Below are 4,911 nucleotides of genomic sequence, written 5' to 3' on the forward strand. Positions count from 1 at the left end.
GAGCTGCTGCCTTCTCAGCCATTACCCTGAGACATCTTGGCCTCACCGTACCAAGACTCAACCATATTATATACCATATACCTGCAGTATATGGCCGGTTTCAAGTTCATGTCGACTAAGACTTTTTGCTCGATGGTACCCTTGTAGAAGTTTGCAAACAGGACACCTAGGGGAGAACCCATGGCGACCCCATCTACTTGCTTATACATGTGCCCATCCGGGCTCATGAAGGGTGCCTCTTTAGTACAAGCTTGGAGTAGTTTCCTTAGGATATTTTCTGGTATGTTAAGAGGAGTACAGGCTGGATCACGATACACTCTGTCGGCTATTATCCCGATTGTCTCGTCCACAGGTCCTAGTAAACAACACAGAAATCATCGATAGATACAGCGATAGCAGGCGGCTTGACGTTTGCGAGGCACTACACATTAAGAAGTCAACACCAGCAATCAACAGCCAATTAATGCACAACTATATTCTACCCACCTCAAGACTCCGCTCCAATATAGAAGCATCAAGAAATATGGACCAATAGGCTTTCTACAATCACTTCTATTCAATACCCATTGTTTCGTGTTCTGTCTTGTGTTGATGAATTTAATACCCTATTAAATACCACCTCACCCCATCCACCTCACTCAAATGTAGATATAAACAAATCGGAGATGTGTAAGTTCTATTCAGTTGTGTATGTGTAACTAAAGTCTTTGAAAATGTAATAAGTTTTACGAAACGCGCTCAAGTGTCGCGTCAGACTAGAAATAAAAATGAATTTTGGAGAATTGATTTTTGAATTACCACCAACAGTGAAAAGAAATGTACGAATGATTGAGAAAATTCGTGTTAGAATTATTAATCTTACTTTTTCGGTCATATTTAATAATATATGTCTACAGGAAAGACTGCTACCAAAATATACTAATATATATATATATATATACATATATATATATATATATATATATATATATATATATATATATATATATATATATATATATATATATATATATATATGTGTGTGTGTGTGTATATCACGAAAATAAACACGTGAATAAAAATGTGACAATGTCAGATCACGGAGGAAAAATGAAACAGGAATTTCCTTAAGTACTTTCGTATATTAATACATCTTCAGAAGGAGTCCTTCTGAAGATGTATTAATATACGAAAGTACTTAAGGAAATTCCTGTTTCATTTTTCCTCCGTGGTCTGACATTGTCATATATATATATATATATATATATATATATATATATATATATATATATATATATATATATATATATATATATATATATATATATATATATATATATATATATATATATATATAATAGGAGCCAGAACACACTTCTCGGCCTACTATGCAAGGCCCGATTTGCATAATAGGCCGAGTGGTTTTCTTTATTTTCAATGAATTGTTTCCAATTAGTTTACTCTAAATATTATTAATATATTATATTAGGAACATAAATTATTGATTTACTTATTTTTATATAACTTTTTATTTTTTATAAACTTTATTATTTTATTATGTTATTATTAGTTATTTTATATATTTCTGACATAGTTGTGTTAGTTTACGATACGTTAGTTTTAACACAAATTTTAAAAAAATTAGCTGATACATAATGAAATGAATAGCTTTATCATTTCATAAGAAAAAAATATAAAAATATTGAAATTCAAGAAAACTTGGCTTATTAGGCAAATCGGGCCTTGCATAGTAAGCCAAGAACTGTGTTCTGGCTACTAGGTACAACACACACATATATATATATATATATATATATATATATATATATATATATATATATATATATATATATATATATATATATATATGTCGTACCTAGTAGCCAGAACTCACTTTTTGGCCTACTATTCAAGACCAGATTTGCCTAATAAGCCAAGTTTTCCTGAATTAATATATTTTTTCTAATTTTTTTCTTATGAAATGATAAAGCTACCCATTTCATTATGTATGAGGTCAATTTTTTTTTATTGGAGTTAAAATTAACGTAGATATATGACCGAACCTAACCAACCCTACCTAACCTAACCTAACCTATCTTTATAGGTTAGGTTTGGTTAGGTAGCCGAAAAAGTTAGGTTAGGTTAGGTTAGGTAGGTTAGGTAGTCGAAAAACAATTAATTCATGAAAACTTGGCTTATTAGGCAAATCGGGCCTTGCATAGTAGGCTGAGAAGTGCGTTCTGGCTACAAGGTATGACATATATATATATATATATATATATATATATATATATATATATATATATATATATATATAAATATAAATATATATATATATATATATATATATATATATATATATATATATATATATATATATATATATATATATATATATATATATATATATAACTGAAAACTCACACCCCAGAAGTGACTCGAACCCATACTGCCAGGAGCAACGCAACTGGTATGTACAGGGACGCCTTAATCTGCTTGACCATCACGACCGGACAAAAGGAAGTGATAGCCGAAGCTATTTGAACCACTTCCCCGCCGGCACTCGGATGGTAATCTTGGGCATAGCATTTTATCAAATCACCTCATTCTTTGGGGCACACGTGAGGAACACAAATGCAAACAAGCCTGAATGGTCCCCAGGACTATATACAACTGAAAACTCACACCCCAGAAGTGACTCGAACCCATACTGCCAGGAGCAACGCAACTGGTATGTACAGGGACGCCTTAATCCGCTTGACCATCACGACCGGACAAAAGGAAGTGATAGCCGAAGCTATTTGAACCACTTCCCCGCCGGCACTCGGATGGTAATCTTGGGCATAGCATTTTATCAAATCACCTCATTCTTTGGGGCACACGTGAGGAACACAAATGCAAACAAGCTTGAATGGTCCCCAGGACTATATACAACTGAAAACTCACAGTTGTGATGGTCGTGATGGTCAAGCGGATTAAGGCGTCCCTGCACATACCAGTTGCGTTGCTCCTGGCAGTATGGGTTCGAGTCACTTCTGGGGTGTGAGTTTTCAGTTGTATATAGTCCTGGGGACCATTCAGGCTTGTTTGCATATATATATATTTATATATATATATATATATATATATATATATATATATATATATATATATATATATATATATATATATATATATATGTCGTACCTAGTAGCCAGAACTCACTTCTCGGCCTACTAATCAAGGCCCGATTTGCCTAATAAGTCAAGTTTTCCTGAATTAATATATTTTCTCTAATTTTTTTCTTATGAAATGTTAAAGCTACCCATTTCATTATGTATGAGGTCAATTTTTTTTTATTGGAGTTAAAATTAACGTAGATATATGACCGAACCTAACCAACCCTACCTAACCTAACCTAACCTATCTTTATAGGTTAGGTTAGGTTAGGTAGCCGAAAATGTTAGGTTAGGTTAGGTTAGGTAGGTTAGGTAGTCGAAAAACAATTAATTCATGAAAACTTGGCTTATTAGGCAAATCGGGCCTTGCATAGTAGGCTGAGAAGTGCGTTCTGGCTACTAGGTACGACATATATATATATATATATATATATATATATATATATATATATGTCGTACCTAGTAGCCAGAACTCACTTCTCAGCCTACTATTCAAGGCCCGATTTGCCTAATAAGCCAAGTTTTCCTGAATTAATATATTTACTATAATTTTTTTCTTATGAAATGATAAAGCTACCCTTTTCACTATGTATGAGGTCAATTTTTTTATTGGAGTTAAAATTAACGTAGATATATGACCGAACCTAACCAACCCTACCTAACCTAACCTAACCTATATATATAGGTAAGGTTAGGTTAGGTAGCCAAAAAAAGCTAGGTTAGGTTAGGTTAGGTAGGTTAGGTAGACGAAAAAACATTAAATCATGAAAACTTGGCTTATTAGGCAAATCGGGCCTTGCATAGTAGGCTGAGAAGTGAGTTCTGGCTACTAGGTACGACATATATATATATATATATATATATATATATATATATGTCGTACCTAGTAGCCAGAACGCACTTCTCAGCCTACTATGCAAGGCCCGATTTGCCTAATAAGCCAAGTTTTCCTGAATTAATATATTTTCTCTATTTTTTTTCTTATGAAATGATAAAGCTACCCATTTCATTATGTTTGAGGTCAATTTTTTTTATTGGAGTTAAAATTAACGTAGATATATGACCGAACCTAACCAACCCTACCTAACCTAACCTAACCTATCTTTATATGTACACATATATATTTACTTTATTTGAACTTTGTTACAAAAAAGGAGTTACATATGGGTTACAAAGATGGTTATCATAGGTTGTCGAGTTCCTCCAGCTCCTCAGATGGCGGGCAGGAACCCTGGATGCAGTGCACATTTCCCCTCTGTATCGCCACACTGAGGCGCTGGAAAAGAAAGCTTGCAGCTCTTGGGTCCCTTGTTGTTTCAATGAGCCTAGAACCCAGTTCCTTCAAAAAACTGGTAGCACTTTTACCCCAGGCGCCGAGTGTCTCAGAAGCAATGGGGACAAAATTGTAGTGGTGATCCAGTTCTCTATACTTACGGGATTTGGCTGCTTCCCTGTGGGTGGCAGCGCCACCTGGTTGTGCAACACTGAGGTTAATGTAGGTGTTAGCCAGGGTTGATACGCACGTGTAGTCCCATACCAACTGCTTGCCATTCTTCCAGGGGCTCACTGTGATACCATCTGGGCGACCAATAAGAGCATCAGAGTTACGGGGCGTTAGGTAACGGGGCTCTCTTTCAGCTGGGCATCCAGCTGTGGTGAGGCTCCTCTTGATGATGTCGTTAACTTCATTGTGCCTCGAGTGCCATCCCCCTGTGCTTTGGCAGAGTAGGACATGGAGGCCGTACCTGTCAGCCACCACCTCGCCGCAAATACA

Source organism: Procambarus clarkii, chromosome 18 (assembly GCF_040958095.1).
Source record: "Procambarus clarkii isolate CNS0578487 chromosome 18, FALCON_Pclarkii_2.0, whole genome shotgun sequence".
NCBI lineage: Eukaryota > Metazoa > Arthropoda > Malacostraca > Decapoda > Cambaridae > Procambarus > Procambarus clarkii.